This window comes from Xenopus tropicalis, chromosome 2 (assembly GCF_000004195.4).
Source record: "Xenopus tropicalis strain Nigerian chromosome 2, UCB_Xtro_10.0, whole genome shotgun sequence".
Classification (NCBI taxonomy): Eukaryota; Metazoa; Chordata; class Amphibia; order Anura; family Pipidae; genus Xenopus; species Xenopus tropicalis.
In genome coordinates this window covers 36233234-36254406 of record NC_030678.2, presented here as the reverse complement: position 1 = coordinate 36254406, position 21173 = coordinate 36233234, and the positions used below count along the sequence as shown (strand labels likewise).

General features: G+C 37.8%; 1 long non-coding RNA gene across 4 annotated transcripts in view; it reads right to left on the bottom strand.

Moving 5' to 3' along the window:
* Window positions 1–252: 252 nt before the first annotated feature.
* LOC105946500 overlaps window positions 253–21173 on the bottom strand; it is a 51781-nt gene continuing 30860 nt past the window's right edge. For 2 of the 4 annotated variants that reach the window (XR_004221254.1, XR_004221253.1), the window contains 3 exons: window positions 12150–12373; window positions 9088–9187; window positions 253–1014 (listed from right to left, as the gene is read on the bottom strand). This is a non-coding gene — a long non-coding RNA (uncharacterized LOC105946500). Of the gene's footprint in view, window positions 1015–8290; window positions 8357–9087; window positions 9188–12149; window positions 12374–19099; window positions 19172–21173 lie in introns of those variants that run through there. The other 2 variants (XR_004221255.1, XR_004221256.1) reach the window with 2 other exon arrangements.

The window sequence follows — 21173 nt, the reverse complement described above, 5'->3', positions numbered from 1 at the left end:
CAATCACAATTCACCTATCGACTTTTTTTGGTTTAAATTTAAATTGCTGCTATTCTTTAACTATTAATCCTAGGGTCGCTAAACTTTGCAGAGTTAGTCACTGAATAACTGCAGATCCAGGATAGAAAAAGTGGGTGGAGCCACCAACCAGATGTCACTTGTTGACTTTCAGTGGGGAAATTTAAATTGCTGCCATTCAGACACTATTAAAACCAGGGTCCCCAAACGTTGCACAGTGGTTTTTACTATATAACTGTGGTCCAAGGTTAGAAAAAGTGGTTCACGATTTCAAACCAACATGAAGTTTGTTCTCAAACTTCCCTTTATAATTTGCATTGTACAGTTTCTGGCTCAGTGAGAGGTACCTTTGGATAATAAATCATCCTGAGTGTGTAGGAACACTAAGGCAGCAACTTTAGGTATCACGGTCTGAATATTATCCCATAACTAAAATGCCAAAAATCTTTTTTGTTAAAGGTAATTTTGCATCTGTATGAAAACAAAAGAGATGATGTTACACCATAAAAATAAAACATGCTATCCATAGTAAAAGTTTTGTATTTACTGTATGTTTTGCTTCTACTCATCCAAACTTAATGTATTGAGTTACTTCTTTCATGAAATGTGTATGTAATAGCGCACTCAAAGCATCTATTTTTTCTGCTTACCAAAAACTGGTTTATTGGATTTAGCTTCTTATGGTAAAGGTAAGCCTCACTCACTTAAATAAACTTTATATAAGCAGTTTGTGGAGTACCTGAAACAGTTGGAAAATGAAATGAATGCCATAATATATACCTAGTGACAATATAAATAATGACAGATGGTAAAATGTGTCCAAAGGATATATTAATGTGTATTAATGCATAAAGCAATGCATTCATTTACATATATTACTAATACAATTCACATGTAGAACGTATTAAATCTTTAGTAATGCTTATACAAACCTTCTCCCACCCATCCAGAGGTCGGTTTGTCCTTATTTTCAATTAACGTCTGACTGGTTTCCTCCTGTCACAAAACAAAGATTAAAAATGTTTGTGACTTTTATCCTTTATTTACGAGATGACTTAAAACCATGAAACACACGCAAGTTTGTCATGTGATGCAAAACCACACAATAGCTTTAGGCACTTTATTTCTGTATTTGTGCCTCAATTTTTTATGCATCTGCCATAGAATAAAGTAGTTGTCCACAATTAATCTCCTCTACACAGGCAACTAATCTCCCACTGGCACTCCTACTTTGCGAAGTAGCCCAAAGTTGCCCCTCAAGGAAACTTCAGGCTACTGCGGAAAAGATCTGCTTTGCGTACGTTTTCCCAACAGCGGGTGATAAAACATCCTATGTGTCATTGCAATAAGAGTCAGCTGCAAAATTTGTACACAGAGGCCCAAACAAACCCAACAAGCCCAATAAATACTGACTGCCTATGGCATCTTACAGCAGCCCCTCTGGCATTTGCCAGAATGCAGAGTCTGGGCCTGCTGTTATTGGTAAGCATGCAGGTGTCTCTACAGAATGCAACAATGCAGCAGGACTTGAGAGTGGCTAGTAGTATTTGTCACAGTAGGCTACAACAACAGTTTAAATATTCAGCACTCAAGAGGCACCTGTCACCCCCCCCCCCCCCCACCAAATTGTTTCCCCCACCAAAGGTGCGGGCTAATAAAGCAAACACTCCAGTTGGGGAAAACAAAATTATTTTAAAAATGGCCCTTTCCAGCACTATGCCACCTACACAGGGAGGGAGATTCCAGTGTGGGTGGCCTAGAACTAATGGGGCTTATTTTTTTAAAATAAAAACTATTGTTTCCCCCAACCGGAATACGGCTCTATTAGACTGGCTGCAACTCTGGTGGGGAAACAATTTGGGGGGGGAGCAGGTACCCTTTAAGGGACTGTCATTGGTAAGACAGGAGGTGTCAGCAGGTGAGTAGTGAGTATGACCTGCCTTGATTGACGCCTAGGCTTCACCAAGAAAAAATGCATTGTACTTTTGTACAGTTTGTCAGACAGCTTTTACAGATGACAGCCAGACACACAGCCAAAGACACACAGTAAGACCCTTGCAATGCTGCAACAAAAAAAAAATTCAGAAGACGCAGCACCTGCAGCAGCCCAGATATCAGTCTGAAGTAGGGAAGTAGGTAAAACTAGTGAGGAGTTGTCGATGAGAGGGGAGTGAAGAGGAGGCAGCTTTAGACAGAGGAGGGTAGATCTGTGAGCGGACAAGGAGGCGACTCTGTGATGTCAGCAATGGGTGCTTGAAAAGCCCCCCAGCAGCTACATTGACGGAGGGTGAATAATCTGTTTGTGGAAGCTAAAAGCCAAACAACTGAAAACATATCTAAAGTTAAGGGAAAATTAGAATTCACAAGCCAATATGGGTTACACGCTTGGTATTCTGTTTGACAAAGGGGCTCCAGTGCTCAAAAAGCTTGCAATGTATTTTAGCCAAAATTGGTATCTTTTCTACAATACATTTGTATTTGTTTGTTTTTTTTATTTTTGCCACTGGCTAAAACAGTACCACAGTTTTTACTATATGGCCAACTGATTTAAAAATTGGAACACTCAGTGTGCAGGGTAGTTATAATACATTTTATGCTTTTCAGGGGACCTGAAAAAGATTTAGTAAAATCTGTGAAAATGGAAAATCTGGTAGATGTAAAATGCCTTATATAGTACATAGTAGGACTACAAAACTGTAAAATAAGGGAAATTTAAAATCAGGGTAAGTACAACTGAGGTTTCACTTTACTGCAATATCCATGGAGTTAAAGGTGCAGTATTGTGTGAATAAGATATAGAATGTTAAATTTACAAAGTATGGTGCTTACATGTAAAAACTATAATCATGCTCTGCTTTTAATGCTTGAAGCCTAATCCCCATGTAACTTGTGAAAGCATTTGTGCTCCACAGTACCAATGCAGTTCCATAGCACAGGAATCCCTTTTGCTTCCAATAAAATTTCACATCAAGGCTGCCCCTCTGCTCCTGAGAGATCACACTGACAGCCCAAGTGCTATGTAAAAAGATGGCTCTCCTACCAGACAGCAATCTCACAAAATGTAGAGGGAACCTTGATGTAAAACATTTAATAAAAGTACATCACACAAATTCCTGCACAGGGACACTGGCCTTTGTGGGAAAGACCATTATACATCATTATATAAGAACATACTTTGGGTGGTGACTGCTAGTTCCATATCAGACTTCCACCAACACCTTCTTGCAGGAGCTGCCATTTCTCTGTGCTCCCACCTCAAATTGCTGGCAGTTACTTCTCACAAATCAGTTTGAGCCTTCCTGGCAGAATCAGGTGTTGGGAGCATCTCTTACTGCCAGGACCTGCTGTTCCTAAGAGGGAGGTATGAGCAAACCAAACAGCGGCCACAAATGACCACTGATGGCTCAGCAATACGAAGTCCTCCAGGAAATGCTGCAGGCTGTACAGTAGGTTTTGCTTTGTTATTTTCTTTCTTTTCTTTTTTGTAATTAGTTGGGATGTGTTAGGCATGTTCGGGGAGGCTCAGCCCAAGCCTTAATGACAATCTACCTATGATCAGCTACTTTAATTGCACTACATCAAATGAAGCTCCTCAGCAACCCATTATATTTAACATGGTTATCTGCCTGCATCCCTGTACATACACCATGGTTCACCCCCCAGCCCAGTATTTATCACCCTACAGCACTGTACATACCGCATAGTTCTTTCCTTGCAGCCTTGAACATATTGCATCGTTCTCCCTCCACAGCCCTGTAAATACCACATAGTTCTCTCCCTGCATCCCTGTACATACCACATAGTTCTCTCTCTGCAGCCCAGTATGTATCATATGGTTCTCCCCCTACAGCCCAGTACATACCAGATAGTTCTCTGCCTGCAGCCCAGTACATGCCGCATGGTTCTCCCCCTGCAGCCCAGTACATGCCGCATGGTTCTCCCCCTGCAACCCAGTACATGCCGCATGGTTCTCTCCCTGCAGCCCAGTACATGCCGCATGGTTCTCTCCCTGCAGCCCAGTATGTATCACATGGTTCTCCCCCTACAGCCCTGTACCTACTGAATGGTTCTTCCCCTGCAGCCCAGTACATACCAGATAGTTCTCTGCCTGCAGCCCAGTACATACCAGATAGTTCTCTGCCTGCAGCTCAGTACATACCAGATAGTTCTCTGCCTGCAGCCCAGTACATACCAGATAGTTCTCTGCCTGCAGCCCAGTACATACCAGATAGTTCTCTGCCTGCAGCCCAGTACATACCAGATAGTTCTCTGACTGCAGCCCAGTACATACCAGATAGTTCTCTGACTGCAGCCTAGTACATACCAGATAGTTCTCTGCCTGCCTGAAAACAGTGTCTGTCTTACTATCTGTTTGTGTTGTCTGCATTGCTGGTTCTGACTCAATGAAACAATGTAGCAAAAGGCAGTCACTTAACAGACCTAGCGGAGAACTGATTTTTGCTACAGCTCAGAACTGCTTTCATTTACCTGCATTTATGAGAGTCTATTGCACATGGGCTGGGAAGTCATTGGAGCAGAGCTCGGGCAATCTGGAATGGCAGTGCCTTGTGATAGCCTACTGCTGTGATCCTGTTCTATGTAATTTAAGCACTATATGGCATACTGATATATGATATGCTGCCTGTCTCCCTGCCTGCTTGCTCTATATACAATTCTACCCCAGGGGTGGCCAGACTCGGTCCGGTCGCGATCAACTGGGCCAACGCAGAATGCGGATGTGCGGCGTGAATGTGTACGTACGCATTCACGCCGCACATCTGCATCCCCAGCTTGATCGCGGCCCACCAGAAATCCACAGGGGACCGATTGGTGGACCGCGATCGACGTATTGGCCACCCCTATTCTACCCTCACCCTGTGTTGTTCTTTTTATCTGCATTAATCTCTTGCCTAAAAACTCAATAAACCATTTACTAACTTTAAGAATAAAATGTATTCCTGAAGTTTGGTGTGAGCCTACAATGATTTTGCTGTGAAGCCATGTAACTAACACCACTGATACAGGACACTGTGAAGGGTTAGAAATAATTCTGACCACTTAGTGGTTTTATTATACTTTGTGCACTAGTGACACTCTTTTCTCTGTCTATCTCTTAACCTTGGATAGTATTCCTCTGATTATAATATGCAGAGCTTTCTCTGAGTTAATGAGGCTATGCATTGCAGAATATACAGACCTAAGACTGCATGAGACTGAGACAAAAATGGAATCTGCAGTATTTAGAAGTAAGGCACAGTTAGGAAATGATCAAGGTTTGAAATATTATGCTCTGCTCCTATCCCCTTACAACATATATGTCAAACACAAGGCCCGGGGGCAAAATCCGGCCCACCTGGCTGTTTTATGTGGCCCTTGGTGAGTGTGTCTGACCATCCAGCCTGAACAATTTCCATTTTCCTCACATAGTAACTAAGACTAAGGGGTATATTTATCGTGCGGTGTAAAAAGTGGAGTGAAGCATTACCAGTAATGTTGCCCAAGGCATGCAATCAGTAATCATATTTCAACAGTAGCAAAGCATCTATTGGCTGCTATGAGCAACATCTTACTCCACTTTTTACGCATTGTGATAATATGCTTAGTAAGATACTAAGGGGTATATTTAATAAAAAATTTGGCCCGCGACTTAGCCTGTGTTTTAGATTTCGGCCCCCTTATGTGATTGAGTTTGACACACCTGCCTTACAGGTTGTTATTAGAAGGGAAATACCAGTCCCTCTCCTCATACATGAGAACACGTGGACTGGGAAGAAATCTTCGATGAAATGGGGCTGATATCATCTAACCCATGCTGGAGATGTGAATGAAATATAGGTACACTGGAATATATCTGGCTTGCTTGCCCAACCCTTACCTCTTACTCGGTACAGGTAAATCAATCTGTGAAGAAATCATTGGGAGCAAGGTTGCAATAAATGCCCCTGCAATGCCCTGCATTAATGCCACTAAATTGAAGAAGCACATGGGGCTGTGGCATCAGCCTTCTCCTGTGACTTGTGCATGTTTGGTAAGGTGAGAAGCAATGTCTAATTTCCCCTGTAGGAGCAGAAGTAAATACAGAATCGCAAAAAACTTCTGGAATTCTGGAACAATGAGCATCAATCAGTATAGGTATATAACATCTTAAACTGTTAGCATTTCACGTTTAATAAACATTATGGGCTTAACTGAGGGGATTTCAGCTCAGCCATTTTATATTCTGACTAATAAATCATATTTCTGAATTTGATAAACCTTGATCAACTTAAAATGCTTGCTATTAAAGAAGTTTTGCTTCTCTATTGTGCCATAACAATGCCCTCAGCTCTCTAGTGCCCGCATGCCGCTGCTGTTGGTCACATGTCTCACCCAGCTCAGAGACCAACTGCCATTTGGACAGCGAGGAGAGAAGACAGGGAGTGAGAGTAGAGATTTATAAAGTTGGATAAATTGTGGTAGAGGCTAAATAGGATTTTAAAAAAAGCGGTGTAGGAGGAGAGATCAACATGGAGGTGAGGAAGAAAAGGAGACCGAGTTTGGTTGAGGAAGGACAGGAAGAAAATACAAAGAAAAGGGGAAGGAGTGAAGAAAGACAGTTAGAAGACCAGACAAAAAGCCCCATGGAAAAGACCAGTAAAGATGGGAGCAATAAAAGAAGGAGTGAAGATCAATTAGAAGATCAGAAGAAAAATTCTATCAAAAGGAAAAGCGAGGATAGAAGCAATGAGAGAAGAAGGAGTGAAGATCAGTTAGAAGATCAGAAGAACAGCCCCGTGGAGAAGAGGAACAGTGAGGATGGGGCCAAAGAAGGACAGTTGGAAGATAAGAAGCAAAGCCAGGAGAAGACCAGTGAAAATAGGAACAAGAACAAAAGATCAAGAAGCCCAGAGGACCCTTTGGAAGGTAAGGAAAAGCAACTGCAGCTCTTGTGTTTAACCTCTCCCCTAACTTGCTAATAACAAGTGGCCCCATAGGTACCAACTGCCCTTTTTTAGGAAGATTTTTGCAATGGAAATATTCACCTCGGTTTATACCTTGCTGGTAAAAACCTTGTTGCCAATTTCTGGTTCTGATCAAAATTGGCACATCTTTTCATTGTTTTTTCTCTTATTTAAAAAATGTTGGTTTCAACCTAGGGCTGGTTTACTATATTATGGGGAATAAATATCACCAGCAATCTTACAGTATTAACCAGTCAGGGTTGGCGTAACATAGCATCACTGGCGTTGCTAGTGTCAGTCAATCAGGGCTGTTTTTCTATAACATAGGAAAAAAACATTATCAGTGATGTTGCCAATGCCAATCAATTAGATCTTTGCTTTCATTTTCTAATCTAATCACTGATTGATTCTGAGTAACATGCTGTTGTGTGTGTGTGTGGGGGGGGGGGGGGCTGCTGTGTTAGTATGCCAGAAATGTAGGCTTCCTGCATCCTGTTTTGCGCATTCTGGGAGTTGTAGTCCCTCTACATCTAAAGACACACAGTTAAAAGGAAATATACAAGTGCAGCTAAATGCAGACAATTGGGCCAAACTTATCAAATTTCCCCACTCTCTATTCATTCCTATGGGATTTTTAAAAGAATATTTATCAAATGGTGAACTCTTAACATTGATAAATACACCTCTAAAAATTCCACAGGAATTTTACACTAGTGAGCTCTAATTTCCCACTTTGATAAATATGCCCCAATACTGTATACAAAGAGTCATTGCACTCAGTTTTGTGCTCTGGTCCAGACAGGCAAAGAAAGTGCAAATTAACATAGGTGTTTTGCACTTTTCCCATAATTGTAAAAGAGCCTTAAGCTGGCCATACACGTGGCGATCTGACGATGTTTCGTGCAACCGCCGGTCGCACGAAACATCGTCAGATCCGCCACACACCATTCAGGGCTGAATCGGCAGGTAAGGAGGTAGAAACAATAGGATTTCTACCTCCTTCTGCCGATTCAGCGCTGAAGGGAGATTTTGGTCAGGCGCCTTCTAATGGCGCCGATCAAAATTTTCAAACTGGTCGATCGGCGAGTCATCCGATATCAGCAGCTTCCTGCGATATCGGTCGACTCTCCGACATACCATACACGCACCGAATATCGTACGAAACGAGGTTTCGTACGATATTATCGGTGCGTGTATGGCCACCTTTATTTGTAACACAAGGTACTAATTACATTTTTTCCCTAACAAGGCAAAAGCGAGGCGAAGAAACTCTGCTTGGACATCAGTAGACAAGCCCCACTGGATATTCACAACCTATAAGTTTTACTCACAGCTGGGAAAAGGAGGCTTTGGCCGGGTAAGTGAGGGGCTTCCCAAGTATTATTTCTCTATATATTCTATGGAGACAGAAAAAATAGGGGGGGAATAAAGGCTTTGTTATTTTAGTATAATTATCCACTGTCCTACAAATACAGTTCTAAGGCTATCATTGTGAAGTAGGGGCAGAGGGTGACATTTATGTTGGGGAGGGTATCAATGGAAGGCTTTAGACTGGAGAAGTTCTAATGCATTGGTCTCTGAGCCTCCTGAAGTCTTTATTATTTCCCACCTATGGTGTAAGGTGGGTATAAATAACATTTTCATTTTAGCATCTCAGTGTATCAATGCACTGCTTTTAGCTTTACACCACACTGTACCATATTTAATATCTGCCTTTCTTTATTAGGTGATGTTGGCTTCATTTGCACCGACGAAGCAGTTAGTAGCAATTAAGATCGTGCAGAAACAACCGGACAAGAGCAACTTCGCCATCATGATAAAGGAGGCGCGGCTGCTGAAGGTGGCAAGAGGATGCACATTCCTGTGCCGTTCCTACGCAGCTTTTCAATCAGAGGTAAATAATACGGTTAATCTATTTAAGGGGAATCTAGCATTTAAATGAACTTTAAGCATGATGTAGCCCAGTGTTGGACAGCACAGCAGGGTCTTATATGATCCTCATACATACATGGGTGTTGCTATTTCTCCATGAAGAACCATAATGTAACATTCCACTTATTCACATTACAACTTCTATTCTGACAGTGTAACATTTTTTGAGTGGGAGGCTGGAAGTTCTGTGGCTTACCTATTTCTACTTTTTCTTTAACAGCTGGAAGCCTTCTTCATTCTGGAGTACGCCAGTGGGAAATCTTTAATCGAAATGATTCGCCGTAAAGGAAATCTACCTATGGGAAGAATCATGTAAGTGACATTAAGGCCCATTTACAATACATGGAACAGGGTGCAAAGTGGAACATATAGGCACAAATCACCATGCTTTTCTATACTCGCTGCCTTCTGCATAGCCCCGAGTAGGTGCTTGTGCTCCACAACGGCAGCGCTGTATTACTGAGGGGCAAGCTGGACTGCCATGAAGGTATCCCCTATCCTGCCCCCTAACTTGTGTCATTCAGGTGCTCTAGTTAGGTGGGTGCAGAATGCAGCTGGGCCCTGTACTGACCACTTGCCAACATTAAGTACAAGGCCGCTTTCAAAGGGAATTTGATAAAGCCTATAATATTTACAACAGAGGAATATAGGACACATTTTTAGATATGACAGAGGTTCATTTAGTGTTTATCACTTTGTTTAAGCTGCCCACTTCATGAATTTTGTCTAGCTGCAAAAAACTTGCCACAGACTTGAAATATCCCCCTTCCGCAGCCTCCCCAACCAATGAGCCAGTCCAAAGGAGCTGCATTAGAGAGAGAGTACTTTTAATACAAGGCAAATATCATATATCTCCCTGCAATGTAGATTACTTTAAATGACTTTTCTTAGGGACAGTGTTGTTAGAGCTCTTTTATTACTAGAAGACAGAAGAGTTTGCCACTAAAATTGGGGACTAAACTTGCACCCATAACAAATTGTTCATGTGGAGCATTTGCCTGCCCGTGCTCTCAGTAACACACATTCTGCACCCCTGTGTATGTTACACTTAGTGCATATTTAGATTGTAAGCTCTACGTGGCTGGGACCTCCATACCTCTTGCCTCTTTGATTCTTAACTTAAGGCAACTTGTATTTATTTGTATTTATTCTTATACTTTGTATTTATCTATTATTTTAACAACCCCCTGTTGTATTAATCTATTCTACTGTGCAGCTCTGTTATACAATAGAATAGATTACACACAAAGATATACATAAATACATATGTACAGTGCAAGGGAACACTATAGTTAGCCTTTGCCATAAGAGTTTTGACAACTTTAAAATATCCTTTGCATTGGGAGTGATATAGGAAAGATGATAATTTTCTTTTTCAAAAAGGTTCTACACAGCAGAGATGGTGGTCGCCCTCCAGTTCCTGCACTCTAAGGGCATCATTCATCGGTGAGTAAAATCTAAGAATATTTTGTTGTCTCTATGTGCCTTTTAGCATGATTCCATTCGCCATGCACCACTGGCCTGTGACCACTACTTGGGTTTTAGGCTAGTATTTCCCACAGTAGCTGCTTATGTCTCAGAGTGAGGCATGCAACATAATGCTAATCAACTATCCAATATACACTGAGTAAAAATGTAAATCGAGTTTAAAGTTATTTATAACTGTAATTGTAAATAAATACCTTTCTGTTCTCTGATTCTGACTCATGAAACATTGTAGCAAGAGTCAGTTATTCTCCAGCACTGTTTTATCAGTTTAATCACCTGCTACATTATTTCACGAGTGAGAACCAGGAACCGGAATTGCAATACACACAAACAGTCAGACAGATACTAACTCGGTTTTTTACAATTTACCAATACATTTACAAATACTTTTAAAGTTAATCCCTATGTAACTTGCTCCTAATGCTTATCCTACAGTGACCTAAAACCTGACAACGTGTTGGTGGACAAAGACGGCCATATCAAGATCTGCGACTTTGGCCTTGCCGCGGAGGACATCTTCGACCAGAAAACGACCAGCGGATTAGCAGGAACCCCGGGATACCGGGCACCAGAGGTGACAAAGAACATGTACAATATGAACATGGCATTTAAATAACCCAGCAACCTAATTCTTCAAACCCAAAGATCACTATACCTAGGCCAGGGACACAGACCTCTGGATACATGTTCAATGATATATAAGGATTGTCTTAAATTCTTCCCTTACGGGCAAACCCTTGATTTTTTTAAACGTCATTTAAATGCAATCAATTTGTAATTTTATATTTTGCAATTTCATTTAGTATCCTGCAGGTACAAGATCCAGCTCAGGACTCATAGGTTTTCTCTGTAATCATTTTATTTTACAGGTTCTATCAAGGGACGAGTATAATGCAGGCGTGGATTGGTGGTCATTCGGGGTTACCATGTATGAAATGGCCACGGGCACCTTGCCATTTTCACCAACAGGCAGTATTTTAAGGCAGTTCTACACTATAAAGAAGAATACACCTTACTATCCCTATTATATGAGCCAGGAAATGAAGGACCTCCTGCCAAAGGTAAATATCATCAGATAAACAGAAGATTTACAGAATCATTTGTGTAATATATATTAATGCTAGGAGGTACATGACATAACATCTGCAATATTGAAATACTTGTATTTATATTTCTTTTTAGCTTCTGGAGATGGATGAGAATCAGAGAACTGGAGTCAATGGAAACATCAGGGAGCATGCATTCTACAGTACAGTCAACTGGGAAGAGCTGGAGAACCGAAGAGTGAAGAGCCCCTTCCAGCCGGGAATGGTAAATACATGTGCTAGACTAAGCAATTTCATACATCTATCCACTCTCACCCTGCACGGCAAAGGTCTACACAGGATAAATAATTCTGTGTCCATAGTGAGGTTAATGGGCTACTCATTTATTTATTGACAGTTACTTTTATTTAATTGCTCCATTATTGGCCTTCAGATTCGTAATTTTATTTGCTTCCCTAAGAAAACCTATAAGGCCCGCTTCCACTGGCCTTTAGATAGACTGATAAAAGTCTTTTTAATGTTCCCCTTCTCATTTTTCTGGGCATAAATATCTGAATCCAATAAACACTTTTTACAGGTAATTCAAGCCATATTTTTAGTTCTTCCTTATCTTGAATGAAAGTATGTGAGAAGTGCATTGTTTCCTTTCTTATAGCCATCAGCAGATGACTTCACTGAATGCCAGCAAACGTTCTCTGCTAATATTCGCAATGAAGGAACAAACCTGGAAGATTTCTCCTACGTGGATCCCAACTGGAGATGGCAGGAGTAAGGCACTGGTTCTCACCTTGGACCATATGGTTCATTACTGCCTGGATATAGCATCAACCTGGGCCAATTGACATCATACCACCTATGGCAAGCCGCGCTTCTTAATTCATCCACCTGCATCTGCCTCTGTCCTCCAACAACGTCGCCACCACACAGGATCCCTGGCTTTGAAGAAGACTAAAAAGAAGAACAGATAAACGGGAGTTAACAACTGTGCGTACATCTGTAGGTTAAAATTAGATGTAGGATTAGTTTATTTATACAAAAATTATAAATAGATTATAAAAAGTAATAGGTTAGAAAAGTTAACAAATACTATTTAGCACATACATTATAAACTATAAACACACACACACACATAACATATTTAAAAGTCCATTTAAGAGTGGGATGGCACACACACACACATTTATATATATAATAGGTAATATTAGATAAATTAGCAAATGTAAAAGTCCATTTAAGAGTGGGATGGCATACACACACACAAACACACACACACACATTTATATATATATATAATAGGTAATATTAGATAAATTAGTATATTTAAAAGTCCATTTAAGAGCGGGATGGCACACACACACAAACACATTTATATATATAATAGGTAATATTAGATAAATTAGTATATTTAAAAGTCCATTTAAGAGCAGGATGGCACACACACACAAACACATTTATATATATAATAGGTAATATTAGATAAATTAGTATATTTAAAAGTCCATTTAAGAGCGGGATGGCACACACACACAAACACATTTATATATATAATAGGTAATATTAGATAAATTAGTATATTTAAAAGTCCATTTAAGAGTGGGCTGGCACATGCACACACACACACACACACACATTTATATATATATAATAGGTAATATTAGATAAATTAGTATATTTAAAAGTCCATTTAAGGGTGGGCTGGCACACACACACACACACACACACATTTATATATATAATAGGTAATATTAGATAAATTAGTATATTTAAAAGTCCATTTAAGAGTGGGCTGGCACACGCACACACACACACACACACATTTATATATATATAATAGGTAATATTAGATAAATTAGTATATTTAAAAGTCCATTTAAGAGTGGGCTGGCACACGCACACACACACACACACATTTATATATATAATAGGTAATATTAGATAAATTAGTATATTTAAAAGTCCATTTAAGAGTGGGCTGGAACACACACACATTTATATATATAATAGGTATTATTAGATAAATTAGTATATTTAAAAGTACATTTAAGAGTGGGCTGGAACACACACACACACACATTTATATATATAATAGGTAATATTAGATAAATTAAGTAATTAAAAGTAATTTAAAGTGGGCTGGACACACCACACACACCATTTATATATATAATAGGTAATATTAGATAAATTAGTATATTTAAAAGTCCATTTAAGAGTGGGCTGGAACACACACACACACACATTTATATATATAATAGGTAATATTAGATAAATTAGTATATTTAAAAGTCCATTTAAGAGTGGGCTGGACACACACACACACACACATTTATATATATAATAGGTAATATTAGATAAATTAGTATATTTAAAAGTCCATTTAAGAGTGGGTTGCACACACACACACACACATTTATATTAATAATAGGTAATATTAGATAAATTAGTATATTTAAAAGTCCATTTAAGAGTGGGCTGGCACACACACACATTTATATATATAATAGGTAATATTAGATAAATTAGTATATTTAAAAGTCCATTTAAGAGTGGGCTGGAACACACACACACACACATTTATATATATAATAGGTAATATTAGATAAATTAGTATATTTAAAAGTCCATTTAAGAGTGGGCTGGAACACACACACACATATATATAATAGGTAATATTAGATAAATTAGTATATTTAAAAGTCCATTTAAGAGTGGGCTGGCACACACACACACACACATTTATATATATAATAGGTAATATTAGATAAATTAGTATATTTAAAAGTCCATTTAAGAGTGGGCTGGCACACACACACACATTTATATATATAATAGGTAATATTAGATAAATTAGTATATTTAAAAGTCCATTTAAGAGTGGGCTGGCACACACACACATTTATATATATAATAGGTAATATTAGATAAATTAGTATATTTAAAAGTGGGCTGGAACACACACACATTTATATATATAATAGGTAATATTAGATAAATTACTATATTTAAAAGTCCATTTAAGAGTGGGCTGGCACACACACACACATTTATATATATAATAGGTAATATTAGATAAATTAGTATATTTAAAAGTCCATTTAAGAGTGGGCTGGCGCACACACACACACATTAATATATATAATAGGTAATATTAGATAAATTAGTATATTTAAAAGTCCATTTAAGAGTGGGCTGGCACACACACACACATTTATATATATAATAGGTAATATTAGATAAATTAGTATATTTAAAAGTCCATTTAAGAGTGGGCTGGCACACACACACACATTTATATATATAATAGGTAATATTAGATAAATTACTATATTTAAAAGTCCATTTAAGAGTGGGCTGGCACACACACACACATTTATATATATAATAGGTAATATTAGATAAATTAGTATATTTAAAAGTCCATTTAAGAGTGGGCTGGCACACGCACACACACACACATTTATATATATAATAGGTAATATTAGATAAATTAGTATATTTAAAAGTCCATTTAAGAGTGGGCTGGAACACACACACATTTATATATATAATAGGTATTATTAGATAAATTAGTATATTTAAAAGTACATTTAAGAGTGGGCTGGAACACACACACACACATTTATATATATAATAGGTAATATTAGATAAATTAGTATATTTAAAAGTCCATTTAAGGGTGGGCTGGCACACACACACACACATTTATATATATAATAGGTAATATTAGATAAATTAGTATATTTAAAAGTCCATTTAAGAGTGGGCTGGAACACACACACACACATTTATATATATAATAGGTAATATTAGATAAATTAGTATATTTAAAAGTCCATTTAAGAGTGGGCTGGCACACACACACACACACATTTATATATATAATAGGTAATATTAGATAAATTAGTATATTTAAAAGTCCATTTAAGGGTGGGCTGGCACACACACACACACATTTATATATATAATAGGTAATATTAGATAAATTAGTATATTTAAAAGTCCATTTAAGAGTGGGCTGGAACACACACACACACATTTATATATATAATAGGTAATATTAGATAAATTAGTATATTTAAAGTCCATTTAAGAGTGGGCTGGAACACACACACACACAACATTTATATATATAATAGGTAATATTAGATAAATTAGTATATTTAAAAGTCCATTTAAGAGTGGGCTGGAACACACACACACACATTTATATATATAATAGGTAATATTAGATAAATTAGTATATTTAAAAGTCCATTTAAGAGTGGGCTGGAACACACACACACATATATATAATAGGTAATATTAGATAAATTAGTATATTTAAAAGTCCATTTAAGAGTGGGCTGGCACACACACACACACACACACACATTTATATATATAATAGGTAATATTAGATAAATTAGTATATTTAAAAGTCCATTTAAGAGTGGGATGGCACACACACACACATTTATATATATAATAGGTAATATTAGATAAATTAGTATATTTAAAAGTCCATTTAAGAGTGGGCTGGCACACACACACATTTATATATATAATAGGTAATATTAGATAAATTAGTATATTTAAAAGTGGGCTGGAACACACACACATTTATATATATAATAGGTAATATTAGATAAATTACTATATTTAAAAGTCCATTTAAGAGTGGGCTGGCACACACACACACATTTATATATATAATAGGTAATATTAGATAAATTAGTATATTTAAAAGTCCATTTAAGAGTGGGCTGGCGCACACACACACACATTAATATATATAATAGGTAATATTAGATAAATTAGTATATTTAAAAGTCCATTTAAGAGTGGGCTGGCACACACACACACATTTATATATATAATAGGTAATATTAGATAAATTAGTATATTTAAAAGTCCATTTAAGAGTGGGCTGGCACACACACACACATTTATATATATAATAGGTAATATTAGATAAATTAGTATATTTAAAAGTGGGCTGGAACACACACACATTTATATATATAATAGGTAATATTAGATAAATTACTATATTTAAAAGTCCATTTAAGAGTGGGCTGGCACACACACACACATTTATATATATAATAGGTAATATTAGATAAATTAGTATATTTAAAAGTCCATTTAAGAGTGGGCTGGAACACACACACATTTATATATATAATAGGTAATATTAGATAAATTAGTATATTTAAAAGTCCATTTAAGAGTGGGCTGGCACACACACACACATTTATATATATAATAGGTAATATTAGATAAATTAGTATATTTAAAAGTCCATTTAAGAGTGGGCTGGCACACACACACACATTTATATATATATAATAGGTAATATTAGATAAATTAGTATATTTAAAAGTCCATTTAAGAGTGGGCTGGCACACACACACACATTTATATATATAATAGGTAATATTAGATAAATTAGTATATTTAAAAGTGGGCTGGAACACACACACATTTATATATATAATAGGTAATATTAGATAAATTAGTATATTTAAAAGTCCATTTAAGAGTGGGCTGGCACACACACACACACACACATTTATATATATAATAGGTAATATTAGATAAATTAGTATATTTAAAAGTCCATTTAAGAGTGGGCTGGCACACACACACATTTATATTAATAATAGGTAATATTAGATAATTAGTATATTTAAAAGTCCATTTAAGAGTGGGCTGGCACACACACACACACACTTATATATATATAATAGGTGATATTAGAAAAATTAGTATATTTAAAAATCCATATGTATGTGTGTGTCTGCGTGTCTGTGTATGTATGTGTGTCTGTATATCAGTGGAATTAGTTAGTGGAAATGCTCACCCATTCCTTGAACAGGAGAACATGGAGTTGAATTTATTCTATTTTTTAATCCACAAACATTTCTAGATTAGAAATGACCTGTTCTCCCTTTCAAGGAACCAGTTATTAGTGTCAGGATATTTTTATAACCTGACGCTTTACCAACTGCATGCCAATATGGGATCAATAAAATTGAACCCATACCCTCCCCATGTGGCATTGTATTTCCTTTACAAGGCTACTGGTATGAATAACCTTAGCACCATTGATCCAGGGACTTGTCCGATTGCCATTTTGGAGTCAGGAAGGAATTTTTTTCCCCATTTGAGGCAGACTAGAGACAGCCTCAGATGGGGTTTTTTCGCCTTCTTCTGGATCATTTAGATCAGGGCTGTTCAACTCATTACATGTAGTGGGCCGATTATTTCTCATACTGCATGTTTGAGGGCTGGATTAAATTAAAATCATTATGTCATATAGTGAAGTCTACGGAGCAGCTGAGCAGATTGGGGGCCATAAAGATCCATTGGAGGGCCACATGCAGCCCTGCTGGCCTATAGTTAGACAGCCATGATCTAGATAGGTAGGATTTATTTGAGGAAGAGGTTGAACTTATTCTCAACTTCAACAACTAAGTAATTATTTAATTTCACATAACTAGTGTAAATAGATACAACTAAAAGAAATTCCCCCCAAAACAAAAGGCATGCTAAAATCCATGTTGGCTTCTATAAGGCAGCAGTTGGCTAGGGAGGAGCAGGGGAGCAGGGTTTTTAGAAAGGCTAATAAAAGAAAAACTATAGTGTGGTCCTTTTTGGGGAGGCTAAGCCTCACTTTATCGCCTTATTATTTACCAGCTATGGATAGGAGTATGACAGGATGGACTACTATAATTATAGCAATAATATGGCAATAACTTATTGTGTGATTTTCTACAATATGTGCGAATGTGCAAAAAGATCCCCTTTTAACAACTGATCCAAAAGGCCTAGGTCTGTGTTTCGAATAAAGTGCAGGTTTTAGGGGAAAGGTACATAAACAGGATCCTGCATCAGTATATATCATCTTAAATCCTTACAGGGTAGGGAACTATATCAGCAAATCATATGGCTAGCAAAGTAGTGTGGATTTAAATCCCATTTGCAGCTCTGCTCACCATGCGATGTGCTCTAACTAAATAGGATTAGCCATTGTGTGTGTGTGTGTGTGTGTGTGTGAGTAAAAGGCAATGGTGTGTGTGAATATTCAGGTACCTCTCAGTATTTGCTGAAGAGGAAAGGTCCCATGACAGTTTATGTCACTCTGGACCAGATAGGGAACTATTGCAGCAAGTGATAGGGTGAGCCATTTGCTGCAATGGGTGTGTGAATGGACAGTAACAGGTGTTGAAGCCTTGACGCGGCGTTACTGCTCACATGGGTAACCATGTGCCAATTCAGCCATTTGTGAGACTGCGATTATAACGTGTCTGTGTTACGGTATTCAGAGTGCCTTGTAATGTACGCTGAAATGTTCATTCTGCTCATTTTTATTCCAAAGCACTAAAACCCAAACTATGTTGGAATAAGGGGAATATGCAGTTATTCACTCTCCATTATTAAATATTTTGTAGCACCACCTTTTGCAGTAATAGGGCCTACCTTTTAGGGTCTTTGGGGTAAGTAGCTACACATTTGTACACTATTTATGAGCGATGGTGCTCGTGCTCTTTAGCATTCATAGTAAAAGTGTTGTATGCAATAGAAATGGCTTTGCCATTGTTCACTTCATGTGTGTGTATTTATACACGTTGTATCTGTATCACCAATGGAAAAATATATATATTTATGAAATTGACAAAATAAAAATCATACCTTTTACTTCTCCATTGTTTTTTTTTTTTAATATTCATATTTTGTTCCTTGCAATAGCAGTTGGTGTGGAAGCTGTGGAACAAATCTAAATGAATTAGATGGCATATCTTTCAAAACTAAAAACCTATTTAACTATATTGTGTATTTGTTATTTATTGATGATGGTCCCCATGAGCATTTATAGTGGCTCCTCAGCTAACCTGTTAAAAAAGACCAGGGATATTTGATGCCCTACTGATCCTTTAGCTGGTTCAAGAAAACAATAACACAAAGCAATGGCAAGCCAACTCGGCTGGGAGCCCTAGGCAACCCCACAACCTCGGCATGCGCGTGCACACGAGTAGCATCAGGGGCAAGATAGCGTGGAGTAGGGGTAGGCAGAAGTGGTACCTTCATTGTAGAACCCTAGGCAGTTGCCTCTTCTGCCTGAGCACGAAAGCTTGAGCAATAGCAAATGGGCCCCTAAGAGCATCAGTTTTATTGCTGCCTTTAGCCTTTGCAGTAACGACACTTTCTAAGGATTTAATGACAGTTTTTCTTGCAAAATAAGCTAACAAATATTAATATTTATTTAGTTGTGGGCATGATAAAACAAATATATAAATCAAGCAAAGTAGAAAAAAAAATTAAGCGACAATGTCCTTTAATATGGCCTAGTAGTCTGCAGGTACAGTTTGTATTGTTCCTGGCCTGCATGCGTTCCCATGAAGCTCTATGTAGTGTTTTTTCTATCTGGTTCTACTCTCATAGTGCAAACTATTTGCAGCATGGTGGCACAGTGGGTAGCTTTGTAGCTCTGCAGTGCCAGGGTCCTAGGTTTCATTCGAGCACAATGTGCAAGTAGATTGTATTGTCGCCCCTGGATTGCTTGGGTTTCCTCCCACACTCCAATAACATACAGCGAGGTTAACTGGCTTCTGATAAATCTGTCCATAGGGTGTGACTGTGATAGGGAACTTAGATTGTCAGCTTCACAGGGGCAGGTAGTGATGAGAAAGATGTATAATTTCTGTAAAGAACTACAGAATGTTTTGGCATGTCTTAAATAAAGGATGATAATAATAGCTAGAAAGGAAAGTTTGAGAACAAACTTCATGTCACCGAATGAAATCTGATCTGTTTTTGGCTTCGCCCACTTTTTCTAACCTTGGACCACAGTTATATAGTAAAAACCACTGTGCAAAGTTTGGGGACCCTGGTTTTAATAGTGTCTGAATGGCAGCAATTAAAATTTCCCCACTGAAAATCAACGAGTGACATCTGATTGGCATTTAGTGGCTCCGCCTACTTTTTCTAACCTGGATCTGCAGTTACCCAGTGACTGTGCAACTCTGCAATGTTTAGGGACCCTAGGATTAATAGTTAAAAAACGACAGCAGATTCAATTTGAATCAATAAAAGTCAATAGGTAAATTGTAATTGGTGGTTGGTGGGTGTGCCCACTATTTATAACCTTGAGTTGAAGTCACCCAGTGACAAACAGTGGGCACCCTGGCATAAATAGTGTGAGAATTTAAAGCAATAAAATTCAAAGGATGAAATCTGATTGGCTGTTACTGGCAGCCAATCCAGTGAAAAACTGTTACCAGTGAAAAACTTTGCAAAGTTTGGGGACTCAGGCATAAAAATTGTGAGACTGAAAGCATTTTACGCTTCACCATTGAAAGTAAATAGGCAAAATGTCATTTTGGTGGCGGCTCCACCCACTTTTTCTAACTTTAAATGGCAAATACCCAGTGACTAACTTTGGAAAGTTTAACAACCCTGGAATTAATACTTAAATAATGGCATCAGTGACGGACTGTGCAAAGTTTGGAAACCCTGATATAAATAGTATGAGAAAGGCAGCATTTTAAATTTAAACCAAAAAAAAAAAAATCAATAGGTGAATTCTGATTGGCTGTTGGTGGCTCCACCCACTTTTTCTAACTCTGAACTGCAGTTACCTGGTGACTGACCTTAGTATTAATATTTAAAGATTGGCAGCAGTTTAATTTAAATATATGAAGTCTATAAGTGAAATCTGTGTGCCCCGCCCACTTTTCTAAACTTGAGACGTAGTCACCTAGTGACA